Source organism: Micromys minutus, assembly GCF_963924665.1.
Source record: "Micromys minutus genome assembly, chromosome: X".
Classification (NCBI taxonomy): Eukaryota; Metazoa; Chordata; class Mammalia; order Rodentia; family Muridae; genus Micromys; species Micromys minutus.
This window is the reverse complement of record NC_137970.1, coordinates 80,258,137-80,268,084: the sequence shown is the minus strand read 5'-3', so window position 1 is coordinate 80,268,084 and position 9,948 is coordinate 80,258,137. Positions and strand designations below refer to the sequence as shown.

General features: G+C 41.7%; 1 pseudogene across 1 annotated transcript; it reads right to left on the bottom strand.

Annotated features, from left to right (window-relative positions):
- Window positions 1–8,673: 8,673 nt before the first annotated feature.
- LOC308414661 (large ribosomal subunit protein uL22-like) lies at window positions 8,674–9,217 on the bottom strand (annotated as a pseudogene). Its single transcript has one exon. The product of its transcript is annotated as a large ribosomal subunit protein uL22-like (transcript).
- Between the last annotated feature and the right edge of the window lie 731 nt (window positions 9,218–9,948).

Here is a 9,948-nt window from a genome sequence, read left to right as displayed (position 1 = left end):
CAGTCTCTCCATTGAAAGTCTTTTCTGGTTATAGGAGATGCTCATTTCAGGCTTCATACCCCCCACAGCCAGGAGTCCCAGCCAGGATCTCCCTTATAAATTCCTGAGAGCTTCCATTGTCCTAGGTTTCAAGCTCATCCCAGAGATGTCCCACATACCCTGATTCCAGTTCTCTCTTCCCTGAGCTCTCTCCCTATGTACCCCTGACCTGAACCCCCTGTCCCCCTCCCCATCCTAGCCCAACCCAACACCCTGCCTCCACCCACTCCTGATGGCCACTCCATTTCCCCATCTCAGTGTGATTTAAGTATCCACCCTTGAGCCTTCCTTGCTACTTAGCATCTTTGAGTCTATGGATTGTAGCATGTTTATCCTATATAGATTGTATGCATGTCCCTTGTGGACTGCTTTACCTCATTCATGATGATCTTTTCTAGTTCCAAACATTTGCCTGCAAAATTCATGATGTCCTTTTTAATAGCTGAATAGTATTTCATTGTTTAAATGAACCACATTTTCTTTATTCATTCTGTTGAGGGACATTTCCAGGTTGTTTCCAGCTTCTGGCTATTACAAATAAAAGTACTATGAACATAGTTGAGCAAGTGTCCCTGTGGTATAGTGGGCCATCTTTTGAGTATATGCCCAGGAGTGATATAACTGGGTCTTGAGGTAGCACTATTCCCAACTGTGTGAGAAACTTCCAAACTGATTTCCAGAGTGGTTGTACAAGTTTTCCCTCACACCAGCAATGCAGGAGTGTTTGTTCTTCTTTCTCCACATCCTTGACAACATGTGCTGTCACTGAGTTTTTTATCTCAGCCTTTCTGATGGGCATGAGATGGAATCTCATATATGGTTCCACATCCCCATACCCTGTGTGATGCCTGTGCACAGAGAGGGCAGGGCAAAGTCCACAATAGGTGAGATCTGTAGTATGCTGCTTCCCTCTGTGGTGTCAGACGGAAGAAGATAAAAGAGAGTCTGGGAGGAATAGAGTCTACAGGACTCCAGTCCAGCCCAGAATGCCTGGAGTGTTACATCTCTTAGAAACGGAATAAAGAGGTTTCGGCAGTCAGTGTCAGGTAGGTGGCCAGGGTCCTGGGTGCCCAGGTGAGTTTATTTCTCATGTGTGTATGTGTCACTGTGTGTGGTCAGTTAGTATCACAGCGAGGGAGAATCATCTCAGGATTTAAAAGATGCCCACCATAGTTAGGTGAACAAGGAAGAGCATGGCCAGGCTGACAGGTCCAAGGTTCAAGGATGGGTGCTTCATGGGAGAGAGCCATCCCTCAAGTGTAACAGGTCAGTAAGAACAGCCAGTCTCCGAAGACCCTTGGTGAAATAACGTGTGCACTTTATTCCATGTGGACAGGGACTATAGCAACCTCAGGTAGTGAGATGAGATTCAGGGGGTAAATACATTCTATTAGCTGAGGCTAAGATGTTATCGATGCTCGGTTTGCATGGGGAAGTATTCCAGGTGCTGTGCTATGTGACTGGCTGCCAGTGATCACCTAGTGGGGGTCATGGTTACATGCCAAAAGTGGGCATGGAAACAGGGAAGGGGTTTATCTCTACTCTTGCCCTGAGAGTTCCAGGGTTTGAGCATGCCCCATGCCCTTTCTTCTGGTGGCATGGTCCACATGCTCTATAATCCTAGTCGTTTTGATTTGCATTTCTCTGATGGCTACAAGTGCTTCTCAAACATTAGAGATTCATCTGATGGCAATTCTCTGTTTCATTCTGAACCCCAATTTTAGTTGGGTTATTTGGTTTGTTGATGTCTAGTTTCTCGAGTTCTTTATAAATTCTGGATATCATCCCTCTGTCACAGGTAGGGTTTGTGAAGATCCAGAAGTAAACCCACACACCTATGGAAACTTGATTTTTTACAAAGAATCCAAAACTATACACAGAAAAATAGAAAAAAAAATACCATCTTCAACAAATGGTACTAGACAAACTGGATGTTTGCATGTAGAAGAATCCATATAGATCCATATTTATCACCCTGCACAAAACCCAAGTCCATGTAGAACAAAGGCCTCGACATAAAACCAAATACACTAAATCTGATAGAAGAGAACATGGCGAATAACCCTGAACCCTTTAGCACTGGAGACAACTTCCTGAACAGAACACCAACAGCTCAACAATTAATAGTGGGGTTTCAGGAAACTGAAAGGCTGCTGTAAGGTGAAAGACATGGTCAATAGGACAAAACAGCAGCCTATAGAATCGTTTTTAAAAATAGGATCAGAATGTACAGTCTTGTCTCATAAGATATGATGGGGGTAAAGGCCCTTTTCTTTTTATGAATTTTGAGACTTCTTCAAGAAACAGTACAGATTGAACCAAGCTTCAGGAAATAAGTAGTTTCTTAATATTACATAGATCAATTAACTATACAAACTAGGATATTGATGATTCTGACATAGATCAAATTGTTACCTGTTCCCATAGGAAACAAAATAGCAACAAAGTTCATTCAGGTCCATAGATCTTGTAATAACAAAATAAACTCAGAGAAGATGATAATTCAATTGTGACATTAACACAAGAATATAACATAGAAGAAATAGATTAACAGAAACTGGAAACAAAATCTAAGATCTTATTTCCGTGTGTAAACGCATGTGTTTGAGTCTGAGTTTTTCCGTGTGAATGAAGTATCTGCTGAGGCAGGAAGAGATATCAGTTTCCCTAGAGCTGGAGTTTGAGCAGTCTGATATGGGTGGTGTGAACTTAACTCAGGTCCTCAACGAGATGCAGCAAACATGCATCACTGCTGGCCTGAAACTGGAAGAGTTTACATACTTGATTTTCTCTTATAGAAAAATTTAACATTTCAGTTAGGTTCTATATTTGAGTTAAATTTTGGCTCACTGTGATAGGATATCTTAGTTTATCTTTATGATCCCTACTATTTTTCTTCCATAATTTCTCAACTAAACCAACTACAATGAGTTCCTTACATGGTTATGTCTGTTCTTGTCTGTTTTCATATTCTTTTATTTTGATGACCCCAGATCAGTCTGGCGGCATGTTTGCTGCACTACAAAAAGTTCTTTACTTTGGGTTTCATGGCTTCAGCTTCAGTTCTATTGACTGCCTAAAATTTAAAGCAGAACTTGCTGTATCTTTCTGTGTTTAGATTGTTTTTCGAGTTCTCAAAGGAATCCCTGATTCCCACAAAAATTCTCCTAAAATGACAGTAATAAAAAAAAAAAACACCAAATCAATTATCAGAAGATATAGTTCAACAGCAGTATACATCTCTATTTTGTAAGATTTTAAAAATATCTTTCTTTTCCACTTTTTTTTTTACTAGACTTTTATTTATTTACATTTCAAATGTTATCCCTTTCCCATTTTTCCTTTTTCTGGAAACTCCCTTCCCATGCCTCTTCTCCCTGCTTCTATGAGGGTGCTCCCCCACCCACCCACCTCCCAGCCCTGGCTTTCCCCTACACTGGGGCATTGAGTTTTCACAGGACCCAGGGCCTCTCCTCCCATTGATGCCCAACAAGGCCATCCTCTGCTACATATGCATCTAGAGCCACAGGTCCCTCCATGTGTACTATTTGCTTGGTGCTTTAGTCCCTGGGAGCTCTTAGGGGGGGTGCAATTAGTTGATAATGTTGTTCTTCCTATGGGGTTGATTACCCCTTCAGCTCCTTCAGTCCTTTCTCTATCTCCTCCACTGGGACCCCATGCTCAGTTCAATGGTTGGCTGTGAGCATCCTCCTCTGTATTTGTCCAACTCTGGCAGAACCTCTCAGAAGACAGCTATCTTTTCTCACTATAATCTTTAAGAAAGAAATCTTCATTTCATAGATAATACTTCCAGACCCACAGAAACAGCCAATCACAAAAACCTGCTTTATGGAACCTAAATCATTTGTGTTTGTTCATGCATACATGCGTTCATGCCTCTACTTTTCATAATCACCGAGATTAGGTGTAACACCTACCTACATACCTTATATTTTTCTATTAAATTAGCAATGGCATTGCATCTATGCAGTTTCACTCCCGTGTTTCTTTCTTTTTTATCATTTTATTGGATATTCTCTGTATTCACATTTTATGTTATCTCCTTCCTATCCCCTCCCATCCCCCATTTCCCCTCCCTTTGCTTCCATAAAGATGTTCCCTCTTTCAACCACCCACTTCCACCTCAGAGCCTTGGCTTTCCTCTACACTGGGAAAATGCACCTTCACTGGACCAAAGGTCCCTCCTCTCACTGATGCCAGACAATGCCATGCCCTGCTACATATGCAACTGGAACCATGGGTGCTCAATGGTTGGTGTTTTGGTCCCCAAGAGCTTGTGTGTGTGGGGGGGGTTGTTGGTAGATATTGTGGTTCTTCCCATTGGGTTGCAGACCCTTTCAGTTCCTTTATTCTCTAGCTCCTTCTGATGGTTAGCTGCAAGCATCCTCCTCTGTATCAGTATGACTCTGGCAGAGCCTCCGAGGAGGCATCCATATGAGGTTCCTGCCAGTAAGCACTACTTGGCATCAGCAATATTACGTGGATTTGGTGGCTGCATATGGGATCCCCCACTCCTGTGTTTCTAACATACAGCTCCTTAAACCCCTCTGTTTTCCTAAGTGCTAAATGTTAAAAAAAAAAAAAATAGCTCCTACAGCATTTTGAATTTCCTGGCTGTGAGGAGCAACTTATTCCAGCAGTCAGATCTTGATGGTCTTCTGAACTTTAGGGTAAGTGGGGACTGTTCAACAGAGTGGCCTAATTATGACCAAAATGTTAGAACTTTGGCTTCCACTTTTCTATAACTTCCCCCATCCTCAGCTAATGGGCAGGAAGTTCAATTAGATTTACACATGAAGACTCTATTAAAAAACAAAACAAAACCCTCTAAGCTGCAGAGTTGGGCAAGCTTCCAAATCACTGAACACACCCACGTGCAAGGGGAGTAATGTACCCTGACTACATGGAAACAAGTTCCTATGCACAGGACCCCTAGCTAGCTGTTCGTGAGAGTCCTTTGCAATGTCCTTTCAAATAAACTATTCAACATAATTTACATGTTTCTACGAATTCTGCAAGCCATCAAAAAAGCTTATTGAACCTCAGTAGGAAATTATGAAAATTTCCAATTTGTACCCAACTCATATGACTGTGTGGATGAACTAGACAGTGATTTTGAATGGTATCTGATACAGAGAACTAGAGGACAGTTCTGTGGGATTGAGCCCTTGACATAGGAGGTCTGTACCAACTCAGGTAATGGCAGTATTGAATTCAATAGTAGAGGACACAGTAGGTGTCAACAGCAAATTTCAGTATTGTTTGGTATGAAAAATTTGGTATTGCAAGTTTTTCAAGCAGATATAATAGTTTTCCTTTATTGACATATCTTTTTAAATAATCTTTCTTGGAACCCTCACCATATTCTGCATCTTTTTATTTTAAATCATACTTTAAAGACAAATAGGGTTATTGGCTGTTTGTTTCTTTTGATTCTTTTATGATGCCTTGTAACTTATTTTCCAGTATATATACACTTTCTTTTTTTTTTTTTCTGTTTTGTTTTTCAGACGGGGGCCACGCTATGTAGCCTTAGCTGGCCTGGGACTGACTATGTATCCCAGGCTGGCCTTGAACTTCTGGCAATTGGCCTAGCTCTCCTAAGTGCTGGACTCAAAGGCACACCTGGCCTGAAAAAATACTTTTCTTACTAAAACTTGTGTTTGTTTCATTGTGATTAAGTTGGTGCAGTTGGAAGAGCGTTATTATACTTGAAACTGGCATTAAGGCGCAGTCTTGAATTTTGTCATTGGATCTTTTAGCTCCTTTACCTTTTCCTCTGGAAGCGGAGTAAGCATATATAAGGACAAGCCCAGTTGTGCAAAACTGTTGCCCAATTCCTGACTTCCACCATAATATCACTTCGCATTATCTTTCACCTTCAGCCCCTCACACTGTCAGGAGTCACTCTGTGGGTACTGGAGTTGGAAAAGATGGAGTACGGCGTTTACACCAACTGAGAGGGATTACTTCCTGATTGCCAGTGATGGAGGGAGGATCCAGCAATGGGAGTCCCTGGCACCATGCCATATGCATCCTGGATGGGTTACCTCAGAGCCCGAGAGTGGATGAATATGGCATCGAAGCACGGACGCTGCCATGGTCACTACGTCCGTGACATATGCATCTATGGAAATGGAGACTTGCAGTGGCCAATTAATTCGCAAAGCCTGTTTGCTAACACATTGGAACTCAGCAATCCCCTCTTACTGTGGAATGCCTGGAACTGAGGCTTCGAGAAAGAACGCTCAATCAGAGTGAAAACTGCCGTACAGCCCAGCTGGTATTTCTTTTTCTTTTTAAACTTTATTTTAATAAACAAAGATAAAAGAAAAAAATTTAAACATTTTTGCATAAATGTATACAAATACAATTGTGTCAGTGCTTGGCTTTTTTTCTTTCTTTTTTTTAAGGTTTGATACTCTGCATTAAGGTCTTACTTTTTACAATGACCAAAAAGTACATGTAAAACAGGATGTAACCCAAAATTAGTCAACGTTTTCTTGGTGTGTAAGGATTGAGCATGACTTTTTTTGTTTTGTTTTGTTTTGTTTTGTTTTATTTCTTGGACTTCATACAGTCTGTGAGTTGTTTCTGGGGGATTCTGAGTTTTCTGGGGTTAGCATCCCACTATCAGTGACTGCATATTATGTCTGTTCTTTTGTGACTGGGTTATCTCACTCAGGATGATATTCTCTAGATGCAGCCATTTTCTTAAGAATTTGGTTACGTCATTGTTTCTGATATCTGAGTAGTATTCCATTGTGTATATGTACCACAATTTTTGTATCCATTCATCTTCTGAAGGACATCTGGGTTCTAGCTGGTATTTCTGAGCCACAGCAGCTCTGGCCTGAACGGAAACTGAAGACATGAAGAAGGACCTTCTTCTTTTCCAGGAGACTCTTGTCTTGACTGTGCTGAAGACTTTTCTAAAAGTGGTTTCCAGAAACCGCCAGGACCAGGCAGCACAGCTCTGCTTAAAATACCCACTGGGCCCTGTGATACATTTGACAGGATGGCCGCATGCACTTGTCCTGGAATTTTAGCCAGTCCGGCCATTTTTTAAATGTTTTTTCTTTTCTCTTCCACCTCTTCCTCCTCCTCTTTTTTCTTCCCTTTTTAAAGATAGGTAGGATCTTGCTATATGTCTCTGGCAGGCCCAGTTCTTATCACGTAGCTCAGGATGGCCTTGACCGCTAATCCTCCCACCTTGACCCCTAAAGGGCTGCTATTACAAGTGTGTACAACCACACCTGGCTCTGATGTCTGATGACCACGTGATGATCAGCGGCATCTCAGGTTACTAGGTGATCAGTGATAAATTCAAATGCACTAGAACTCTGTGCCCGGTACTCACATCAGTGTGTCCTGTTAGGAGAATGGTAGATGATACTGTCTAAGAAAATCAAAACTTATTTGGAGGAAACTTTCTATATCCATAGCAACTATATTCTCAGGCACACATAGGCAGAGAGACAGCTTTCTAGTAACTCACCAATTACATTTAATTCGAAGTGATCCTGAAGAGCTGAGGAACTATATATAGTTCTCTGTCCAAGCATTTTACTGACTTTTGTGCGGAGTTAGGCTCCATCTCCAGCATCACGAACAGGTCTTGTGAACAAAGACATTCTCAGTTTTCCTATGTCTGAAGTTCTGTGTACAGTACAAAGCCATTAACAAGCGACCTAGAGCATGTGCCCTACGACGGGATGTGGCTGCAGGAAGAGGACCTCTGTTCTATTCCAGGATGTTCTCTTTTCCCAGAGAACACTGGACCATCCTCACAGGAATGAAGAAATTCTTTCTTTCCCATGGAAAAAGTGCCACTGCATGGGTCTAGAACCTGTGAATGACTTGCTTCTGGGGTTTCATTTCTCTACAAGGGATGGGGACTGGTTTCTATTGTGTACAGCTTTAACCATATCAGGACAGCCTCCAGCTTGCTGACAGGAGCACCTGCGTCTCTAAGGGCGTTTTATGACAGGTGAACATCTGTGTCATTTCTCCTAGTTCATTCATTTATTCATTCATACATTCATTCATCCATCCATCAACCCATTCACCAGCCTGCATTCAGCAAATGCCTTTTTTTTTTTTTTACCTAGTGGTGATGCAAGCCTTTAATCCCAGCAATTGGGAGGTAGAGGCAGGTGGATATAGTTTAAGACCAGTCTGTCTACAGACCAAGCTGGAGGACAACCAGGACTACACAAAACAAATGAAACGCACAGAAATACTGCCCTTTCTAAAAAAAAAAAAATCCTAAGCTATATTATAGCTTAATTAAAAAATCAATTGTAATAAATTCCTTTCCCAAGGCAAGCTTATATATACCCAAGTTTGTGGATAAAATGGATTTTATACCTGTAGTCTTCTGCATAAGTTCCTCAGTAAATGCTAATTCAATAAATCTAGACAATTATATTTACAATCATGTGGCTGTCAACATTTAATTATTTAATTAATAAAAGGTTCTTCTGCATGTTAAAGCACATCTCTCACAACAGGGCTTATCAAACAGGGCTGATTAATAGATGATATAAGATATTCTGTTTATAAAGACCACCAGAAGACCTTTTCTTTATCTGCATTTATTTTATGCTGAATTTATTCCCGTGCCATGAGTTTTTGCCTCTTCAGTTTCTTCTGGGATATCTTTTTCTTCTGTGTAACCTCCTCTTCTGGCTTTGGAACAATCTGTCCCTTCTCAGTGAGGATCATCTCAATGTGGCAGGGGGAGCTCATGTGTTGGTTCATCAACCATGAGCTCTGTAGGTTCGTCGGCGCATCTTAGGTGCCTTGTTCACCTGGATGTGTTCAATGACTAGAGAATCTACATCTAAACCCTTAAGTTCAGCATTACTCTCTGCATTCTTAAGCATGTGCATCAAAAGCTCAGCACTCTTTTTTGGCCACTGTCCCTGTGTCCAGCGCCACTGTTTGGCCTGGGCACACCTACTGACTGTACCATTATACCCCAGAATAGCACACATTGCTTCTTTAAAGTGGCATCCGTCAGACACTTGGTGGCTTTGCGGACAGACATACCTTTGATGACCTGGGCAATTTCCTTAAAGTGAATATGAAGGTTTGAACCTCTGGATTTGCATGATTTTGTGGGGTTTTCTAGATCAAGAGAGTAGTGAACCATCTTCACAGGTCACCTTTGGTCACTTACAGGAAGAGAGCAAAAGCCTCTTGAATGTCTGTGATCCTCCAGACACATGCTAACAGACACGAGGGAAGCAAAACAGATACTTTCTCCATTGTAAAACTCTGGGAAGTGGTAGCAGCTCTTGAAACCCTGCCCTAGAGTCTTACAAAATAGCTGCCCTTGCACATACTCTGGCCTGGCTATATTTTACCTCAGGCCACAGAGGGCAGCAATGTATTAATTGATAGATTAATCCAGAGACAAGGAGGGAAAAGGAAATGAAAGCTAAAGCCTCTTGTGCCCCCACAGCTCCTTCTTGTCTCGCTTATTTCAAAAGTCACACACACACATGCCCGTCCCTCTCGTGGGTTACATGAGTACCTGCATCTTGCAAATGATGTGACAAGCCTTAGGATGGTTTGCGATCTTTAGGAAGCACATTCTAAGAATTCAGGTTGTTTTTCTGGCTCTCTCATTTCTGTAGGGATGTGTAGAGAAGGTAAAATAAAGCCATGCTTAGTATCTCCAGAGAATGCTTTCAGTGTTATCAACGAGAAAAAGTTCTGTCATTCAGAAAAATGTGAGGTCAGGACTCAGTAGGTGGGGGTGCTTGCTGCCAAGCATGATGACCTGAGTTCAATTCCTGGGATCTACACAACAAAAGGAAAGAGTCCAAAACCAAAAGGAACTCTCCAACCTCCACACACATATCCTTGCACCTGGGTACC